Source organism: Halichoerus grypus, chromosome 7 (genome assembly GCF_964656455.1).
Source record: "Halichoerus grypus chromosome 7, mHalGry1.hap1.1, whole genome shotgun sequence".
In the NCBI taxonomy this organism is placed as follows: Eukaryota; Metazoa; Chordata; class Mammalia; order Carnivora; family Phocidae; genus Halichoerus; species Halichoerus grypus.
The window spans coordinates 66,803,855-66,813,560 of NC_135718.1; the positions used below are offsets into that span (position 1 = coordinate 66,803,855).

Genomic DNA, 9,706 nt, shown 5'->3' on the forward strand with positions numbered 1-9,706 from the left:
CCAGAGGACTTCCAGGTCTGGCCCCTAAAAAATCTTCTGAGCCATTCTTCTTGCACTCTCTCTATTTCCTCTCTAGCTGTCCATATGCTGTGTATCCAGTGAAGGACTCAGAGGCCCAAGTAATTGCAAATCTTCTAGAGGGAAGCAGCCTGGTTCCCTGCAAGCATCGTGCACATGCATGTGCACACATGCACACACATTCACACACACACTGGACTACCAAGTAAGATAGAAATAAGGTTTTTTTTTCTTTTTTAAAAATTTTATTTAAAATCAATTAATTAACATATAGTGTATTATTAGTTTCAGAGATAGAGTTTAGTGATTCATCAGTTGCATATAATACCCAGTGCTCATTACATCAAGTGCCCTCCTTTATGCCCATCACCCAGGGGGTGATCCCCCCCCCCACCTCCCCTCCAGCAACCCTCAGTTTGTGTCCTATAGTTAAGAGTCTCCTATGGTTTGTTTCCCTCTCTGATTTCGTCTTATTTTCTTTTTCCCTACCTCTCCCTATGTTTCATGAATTGGCGTGTCATCCTTGTGCAGGGGCCATGCTAATCTTCTCTGTATCATTTCAATTTTAGTATATGTGCTGCAGAAGAGAGCACTAGAAATAAGTTTTTATTTGAAGACATTTGTTATAGCAATTACCTGCCGTTACTAAAACAATTTAACTCCTCTGTTCTGAACTGCAATTTTACTGGGAGTTGGTGCCAAACTATTTCACAATTATATGCAGGCAAACTTTTCGTTAGAGTAGTCCATATTCACAATTTTCTGACAACCACCCCGTGATATTAGTTCTGGTATTTAAAACCAGAAGAATATAAAACCATATCTCCCAGGAGGGCTTTTGTCTTGGCCTGACACCACATCCCTCCTTGAGTGGTTAAGGGCATAGACTCAAATTGTTTAATTTTGTTCTCATATCAGCCATGTAAGAAGTGTGTTTTTATCAACAGTTTGCTATATCTGAGAAAGTCAAGGCCCTAGGAGGCCCCAGAGACTTGCGCAAAGTCATATATCTGATAACTTTGGAGCCAGTATTTGTAACCAGCTCTTCTGACTTCAAATCCAGTGGTCTCTCCCTCATATCGCAATGCAAGGGGAGAAGAAAGCCCATCTGTGGCCTTGGGGTTCTCTCTCTCTGCAAGTTTTATTGCTATCTGACTTCAAATATTGAAAATAACAGACAAGACAGGCAAACATCACCCTTCTTCCCAGTTCTAACAAGACTCTTCCCAGACACAGATGATTCCATTCCCAGCTGGAAATGCTTTCCTGGAGCAGGAATTGGAATTTCCCATGAGAACAGATGCCCCTACCCGATCCTCCTATGTGGAGAATCTACAGGGCTCTTCCCATCTCTGTTAGGCCAAGGACAGGTACCACTACAACATCCCCTGGGGAGGAGAAGAACCTTCAAACTGCCGTAGTCTGGACCCCATCTGCTTTGGGGGGTTAATATATACATAAACCTCCAGTCACTAAGCAAATGAGCCAACTGTTAAAATTGTCTTTCCCAGTTCCTGATCCAATAGAACCTATCTGTCCCGTGGTGACACTAGAAATAGCACGATGGGTGGAACAGGATTCTCAGGCAAACCCAGCTACAGATCTCATGAGCTGTAGTGTTCATCAGCAGGCCTTCTCAGCGGCCCTAATAGTGCAAATACACGCAGCATCCCTCATCTGGGTACAAGGGAAACCACACATGTGCCTTCTAAAACAGACGGTTGCCAGAAGCTGGATAAAGCATCATTCCAACAAAAAGCAGCTTTTACACATGCCAGCAGCCTGGGGTTGGATCTCAGAGGCCAGACAACCAATGAGCTTTTGCCTCCATGAAGTAATGCTTCTAATAGGGAATCTTACTGGCTGAAGGACTTGTCACTCACTCACCAAAGTTTACAGGGATGAAACTGTGGCATCCAGGCTTTTCTCCCATAGTGAGAGGATCAGTGAAGCTCTGGTTGAACTCTGTTGCTGGTTTTCTCTCCTACAATTCACTTCTGAAATTGTGAGTTTCTTGGGCTTTTGTGCATTTTATTTTATTATTTTTTTTTTTTTAAAGATTTTATTTATTTATTTGAGAGAGAGCACATGAGAGGGGGGAGGGTCAGAGGGAGAAGCAGACTCCCTGCAGAGCAGGGAGCCCGATGCGGGACTCGATCCAGGGACTCCAGGATCATGACCTGAGCCGAAGGCAGTCGCTTAACCAACTGAGCCACCCAGGCGCCCCGCTTTTGTGCATTTTAATTTCATTGGCATAAAAAGCCCTTTGGTTAACAGACTTTCCAAAGCCGTAAATATTTTCTGGACATTAATGCTCCATATTTTTCAGAGTCCTGCTATTATTTTTATCACTTCCACTTTATCCATGGAAACAGAAAGATGGGAGCAGAAAAACTTCCCAATTGCACTGATTCTAGGGGTGAGGACTGTTGGCCCCAGGATACAGATTTTATAAACAGAAAGGAAAGAAAGGAGCCATAAGTCTGAGTGCAGCAATGTTTTCTGGGCTGTCAATCCAGCCACTCCCACCTACACATGTCCCATTTCTCACTGTGCATTAACTCGGCAGCCTGCTGCCTCACCCAGGCCTGTGCTAGCCAGGGGCCTGTGTGCTGGGCACTGTCATGGGAGACTGGGCCGCCTGAGCTGGTCTCCAATCCCAGAGGCTGTGTGACCTTGAGTGAGTCCCTATGCCAGTGTGAGCTTCAGCTTCCACACTGTAAAGTGAGCCTACCAATGTCTCCCTGGTAAAGTGGTTGTCAGGATTAGAGGAGGGCATGCCCAGGAGTCCCCGGCACAAACTGCTGCTCAGAAGACAGTAGACTGGCTTCCAGTGGTGTCTGTCCCAGGCGATGTGCTTCAGGAGGGCTGGGAGTTCACCTAGTCAGTGACAGGGCATCGGGGAGCACCCACGGAAGGCAGGGACGAGGCAACTTCCTGGTGCTGACCAGGGTCAGGTGCCTGAGGTGGCCTCACGCAGAGTGAAGACCGCTTTGCCAGGAACATAGGCTCAGCATTGTCCATGTAAAATTCCAGTGTCCCCCAAACAGAGGAGCCCCGCCGGCATGACAGTCACATTTTCCGCAAAGGTTGTGTGTGGAACAAACTGGTTTCCACCCAGGAATGTACCAACAGGAACTTCACTGAGCCAGATGGCCTTGGGCACTTGAGACTTCTCCCTGGCACATAAAGGGGATGCCTATGCTTTGAGAAAAGTGGGAAAGGAGTAAAGGGAGAAAATGTTCCTGGTCTCTTAGGACCAAAAATTACATGTCTTCAGTTTAGTGTGGTTTCAGATCTAGACATTCAAAAACATCAGGCAGATGGGGGTTGGATGTATATCTTCCCTACAATATGAGGACAAATGAAGGCAACAGTCTCAAGAGAAGTAGTGTGTGAGCCAGACAAGCTCCAGTCAAGGCCTCTGGGGAGAGACAGAGACCAGTGGCTGGAGGGCACATGTCCAGAGGGTGGGGAAAGGGACTTGAGATCAAAAACTGGAGTTCTTAGCCCTCCTCCATCCCTATCCTTCTGCCCCCCCCCACACACACCCCCTACCCAGCCACCGAGGTAGCTGCCCTGTCAGTCCTGTACCAGCTCATGTAAGGGAACAAAAAATGCCATGATCACAGGATCACCTCAGGAACAGAAAACCCTACCAGCTTTTTGCCCAGGGTGAAGTAGGAATTAGATAGAGAGTTCAGTCCTGGCCTCTCCCCATGCCACCATCAGTGAGCTTGCAAATACTAGAGTACCGCACCTTGGGGGATACAAACCATTAAGGATGAAGCCATGGCATGTCACGCTTGGCATCAGAAGCTCATCTGAAATTTCCAAGACGTTCTCTTTAATACAGTCATCTGGATGATACGGAGAAGCTTCGATAACTTCCCTGAGTGATAAAATTAGTCATGCTACACTGCAAGGCTGTTTCCAATTTACAACGCTGCTTACACTCGAGCTTTCTCAACATTTGGCACATGCATATTTTAGTGCCTTCTGCCTTTAACACTGTGTCTCTCACAGGCTTATTACTTGGGAGGCTTAATTTCTTGCTCAGAAGAGACACAAAGACACAGGATCGGGAGCTCTCCTCCATCATAGAAGCCACAGCTTACTCCCTGCCACTCTGAGCATGCAAGTTCTGCAATGGCCACCACCTTGAGCAATGGAATTTTTTTTTTTTCTTTCACAGATGGGGACTCTGATATTTGGAGAGGACTTTCTCAAGGCTGCACGAATGCTAAGTGATAGAACCTAGATTTCAGTCTAGCCTGTCTGGCTCTAAAGCCAAGTGTTTTTCTCCTATGTAGTCACAAATTCAGAGGCAGGGCTATCATTTGCTACTTGACATTGTGTCAATCAGCCTCCATGCAGAGCTAGAGTCCCATATCCAATTCAGGTCAGTCCCGAGGATACTAAGCCACTCAGTCCCTCTCACTTTGCAGTGATGATGGGCAACCCACAAATTGCAAATTGGCTCCCCCATCCATGCTTCAGGACTGTTGTTGGTTAGGTGATGGCCAGACACCAAAAGGAGAGCCAGCTGAGTGAGTCAACTGGGAGCTGATGTGTCCTCTCCCCTCTGCTTCAGAAGCAGGTGAGGAGACCTTTAGATGGTCTTTAGATGCCTGTCCTCTTCGTCGTCCTTCCAAACCTCCCCCTTGCCATTTTTTGGCTGAACCCCCTTGAGGTCTTCAAATTCATCCACAACAAGCCTCTCCTGGCTGTCTCCTGCAGTATTCAATGTGGCCAGACTCTTAACTGAGTCTTAAACTTATTTTTGAATTCCATAACTCAAAGGGATGTGGATAACCTTAGAAAAGCCTTCCTCAGCACCTTGTGGCAGAGCTAAGTGCCCACCATCTTCCCCTCCACCTTGATGAACTGAAGAGGATCAGAGACAGGTCACCACACTTAGAGACAGGATGAGAGGACTCCCACAGGTCAGACCCCAGCAACAGGGCATATTTCTTCTGGGGACATCTGCCCTCCACTCTCTCTAGACCCTGAGCAGCTCTCCCCTGAACAATTGTCAGGAATGATCCTTGTGGATTCTGGTGAGAGGTCATAGAGTCTCAAACAACAAAACTTCTTCCCTCTGCTAAACATAAATCATGTGCTAAATGCTGCATAAGACATACACTGACCCTCAGCTGGCCCATTATCTGAATTTCCGATGTTGCCCACTGAGAACATGCAGGTTGCTAAGCATACATTGTAGGGCACTCTGCAGGCCCTCAACAGGTGGACTCCCAAGTGGGCCAGCCCTATACTTACTGCAGGTCTTAGTGAGCAGCATGTCTCCTCTGACATTTGACTGCAATCCTACTCCTCTTTCCAGGCCTGGGTGGAAGTTACTCTTGAAATGGACATTAGTCTCTGCTACAGAGAGAAACAGTATGCAGTGTGATATCACTTTGTGTTATGGCTTTTCCCAGGGTAGAGGGTTGTGCACTATGTACCAAAAAAGAACTGTCTTTCCCTTCCCATCTATTACAAGATTATTATAGAACACTGCTCTTGTCTTTTCTTCTGCCTGGTTAATTAGGCTCTGTTTTTAAAAGAGCTTTATCGCTGATGGTCAGGTCAGACCAGCGGGTACTTGTGCTATCAAAGGGTCTCGGGCATGATTTTGTTTTCCTATGGAAAGGCTGCAACAGTTTATTCCTGGTCAGACTCCTACTAAACCACAGACAATCACTGCCACCTTTAAGGTATCAGATTGTCAATGGCACTCTTGTAAAGATATTTTTGCTGTATCTTATACAATTCTGCATACAAGAACTGTAATTTATTAGCCCTCTCAACTCCCCAGCAACAGAGGTGGCACAGACCTGTCTGTCTTATGACTGCCCCATGACAATGCAAATTAAGGGCAGAGCCCAAAGAATATCTAAAGATCCCACCACTTCATGAGTGGGTCCTTTCTAAAGACTTCTTAAGTAAGTAAGATTTTTCTATCACTTTCCAAATCTCTTGACTGTGTTCCAAAGATGAACTCAGCTCCTTCCTATTAAGAGAAGGAGGAGAAGAGGGAGGGAGACTGAGTGATATTCTCCCTTTCTCAGCAGAGTGAGTATGAGCCACTTCTGGACATCATTAATTCCTCACTGTGGCTTAAGGACTCAGTGGCTTCTTGAATGGCTATTTTAGAGATAGGCAAGAAAAGACCAGGATGGGGGCTGAATGACTACTCCAAGATCAGAAAGAAAGACAGTGGGTGAATCTGGAAATAAGTGCAGGAGTCCTAGTTCAGGCCAAGGCACCTCTCCTTCCATCCAAGAGAGATTTACTTAAAAGAGCTCAGTTTGCCAAACATCCACAAGAATAGGCAGAGACTGCAGGCAGTACTCATGGCTGAGGTCCATCACAGGGGATCTCTGACGAGGATCTCTAGTCCTCTGATGTCATAGAGAGCAACAAGCTCTTCAGAGCTGAGCCATCACTCTGTATACCTCTGCCACCTTGTAAGAATTTAAGAGCAGTTTTGGGGGCTCTCCATTCCAAGACTCAGTTCCTGTTCCCTCAATTCCTCCTCCTTGTGTCCCCAAAGCTCCTACTGGGGCAAGATTAGTATAGACGTTACCTTCCAAGCAGCCTTGGGGTTATCTTTGCCAAGGAAGGGTGGCTCAAGTGTGCTTGGAGTCTGACCTTATGGCTTGAAGGTAAAACAGAGCATGCCGGTATAACCACAATAAATGAAGTGAAGAAAGGAGCCCTGGCTTGGCTTCCATTCTCAGCTGTAATTACATTGGAAACAATAGAGAGTTTTTATAATGAGCCTGTGCCATTTCTGGGCCTTGCCATACTTAGGTCTGGCAAGAAACCTGTTGGTCAGGAAAAGCAACTATGCTACTTATAGTTTATTGGATCTAACTCCCTTGTCCCCAAATCCCAACTCTCTCACCTGAACTGAGCACCCTGCTTGAAATGTTTTATGGTGAATCCACTTAACAAGTCTAAGGGTCATCTAGGCAGAGGGGGCCCTAAATAATTATTTCTCTAACAAACATTTACTTAGCACTTGCAAAGTTCCATATTTCATCTAAGCACTTTACATGCACTGGTTCCTTAAGCCTCAAAAGAGAACTACTGGGGGAGGAGGCTGGAAAGATGGTTGAGTAGGAGGACCCTAAGCTTGCTTCATCCCGCAGATACTAGATAACTAGATAACACTCACATCACCATAAATAACCCAAAAAATGACCTGAAGACTGACAGAACAAACTCCACAGCTAAAGGTAGAGAAGAGACCACATCAAAGAAGGTAGGAAGGGCAAAGATGCAGTTTGGGAGTGAAACAGACCATGGCCATCTGCAGCAGGAGAGAGCCGGGGTTGCAGAGAAGGGCAAGAAACAGACTATCACACTGGGGAGCCCACATGGGTTAGACAAATCCACAGAACATTTGGCTTTGAAAGCAGGAGTTCTTATGACCAGCTGGACTTAAAGCCTGGAATTTTAAAATTCAGCGTGCTTGGCTCTGGGAGAGCTCAGAGGGTGTTAGGAAGCTGAGTCCCCGCCCTTAAAGAGACAACAGACAGCCAGTGGAGATAGAGCCTGGAAGTAGCAGTTTGAAAAATGCCAGAGATAGGTGGGAAGGAGCGTTATTTACTCATCTCAGAGCATGACCTGGAGAGGCAGAGATCATGGGGAGAGCCCTTCAGGAACAAAGGAGCTGGCATGCACCATTTTCCTTCCCCACCCCTCAGCATAAACACACAGCCACCAGCAGGAACCAGCACCATGCCAGCACTCACTAAATAACTTGCTTGTACCAAGCCCTGCTCCCTGTGCTTCCATGGATCCACCCTTTCCAGGCATGTTTACCTCAGTCCCTGTGCTGCAGGGCCCCTCCCCCAGAAGACCAGCCTTGTGTCTCCTGACCCGTGTCTTCTGTGGGGCCTCAGTTTTGGCAGCAGAGGCAGCAGTCTCATTTCACAAGCAGACCAGCACACACCTTGTTAAAAAGTGCCCCACCCAGCCGGGGACCAAATATTCCCCACAACAGGCAAAAAGAGCATTGGCAGACAACTGTACTACAGGAAAGAGAGGCCAGGACCCAGCAGGAGGGCACAGACAACACACATGGGAGACACTCCCTGAAGTGCCAGGCCCTAGGGAACAGGGGACACCACACTGTAGGACACTACAGGACCTCTTCTTCATAAGGCCATTACCTTCAAGACCAAGAGACATGGCTGACTTTCTTAACACACAGAAAACAGATGCAGAGAGTTAGACAAAATGAGGAGACAGAGGAATGTGTCCCAAATGAAAGAACAGGACCAAATCATAGCAAGAGACCTAAGTGAAAGAGATATAGGTAATATACCTGATAGAGAATTTAAAGAAATAATTATAAAGATACTTACTGAACTTGAGAAAGACTGGAGGATATCAGTGAAACCCTTAACAAAAGATACAAAAGATGATGAAAAACACAATAAATTTTCAGAGATGAAAGACACAATAAATGAAATTGAAAATACACTTGAAGGAATAAATAGCAGACTAGAAGAGAAAGAGGAATGAATTAATGACCTGAAAGACAGAATAATGGAAAGTAACCAAGCTGAGCTATGAGAGGGGAAAAAATTATGCAAACTGAGAATAGTCTTAGGGACTTCCACTGAAGTTATGCTCCATCAAGCGTAATAACATTTGCATTACAGGAATCCCAGAAGAAGGAGACAAAAGGGGGCAGAAAATACTTGAAGAAATAATAGCTGAAAACTTCCCTAATCTGAGGAAGGAAACAGATATCCAGGTCAAGGAGGCACAGAGATTTCCCAACAAAATCAACCCAAGGAAATATACACCAAGACACATAGTAATTAAGATGGCAAAAAGTAGCAATAAAGGAAGAAATTTTAAAGCAGCAAGAGAAAAGAAGACTATTACATAGAAGGGAAACCCCAGAAGGCCATCAGCAGATTTCCAGCAGAAACTTTGCCGGCCAGAAGGGAGTAGCATGATATATTCAAAGTGCTGAAAGGAAAAAATTTGCAGCTAAAAATACTCTATCCAGCAAGGCTATCATTCAGAATAGAAGGAGAAATAAAGATTTTCTCAGATAAACAAAAACTAAATGAGTTCATGACCACCAAACCAGCCATACAAGAAATACTAAAATGGGGACTCCTTGACTAGAAAGGAAAGACCAATAAGGGAGTGTATGAAAAGTAAAACACACAAAAGCAATAAAAATAAATATTTCTGAAAAATCAGTCAAGGGATTCATAAAATAAAAGGATATAAAATATGACACCATATACGTCAAAGATGGGGGGAGAAGGGTAAAGAATGGGCTCAAACTTAAGGCACCATCAACTTTATATAGACTGTTATATGCAGAAGATATTATAAACAAACCTAATGGCAACCACAAATCAAAAACCAATCATAGATATGCAAAGAATAAAGAGAAAGGAATCTATGTATATCACTAAAGAAAGCTAGCAAACCATGAAAGAAAACAAGAGAACAAAGGATCAGAGAAAAACTACAAAAACAACTATAAAACAAGGCTTAAAAATGGCAAAAAATACATATCTTCCAATAATTACTTTGAATGTAAATGGACTGAACACTCCAATCAAAAGACATAGGGTGACAGAATGGATTAAAGAAACAAGACCCATCTATATGCTGCCTACAAGAGACTCATTTCAGACTCCTGTAG

General features: G+C 45.0%; 1 non-coding gene across 1 annotated transcript; it reads right to left on the bottom strand.

The window, feature by feature from the left end:
* Nucleotides 1–504: 504 nt before the first annotated feature.
* Nucleotides 505–611, bottom strand: LOC118555300 (U6 spliceosomal RNA). Its single transcript, XR_004926897.1, has one exon. It is a non-coding gene; the product is annotated as a U6 spliceosomal RNA (small nuclear RNA).
* Between the last annotated feature and the right edge of the window lie 9,095 nt (nucleotides 612–9,706).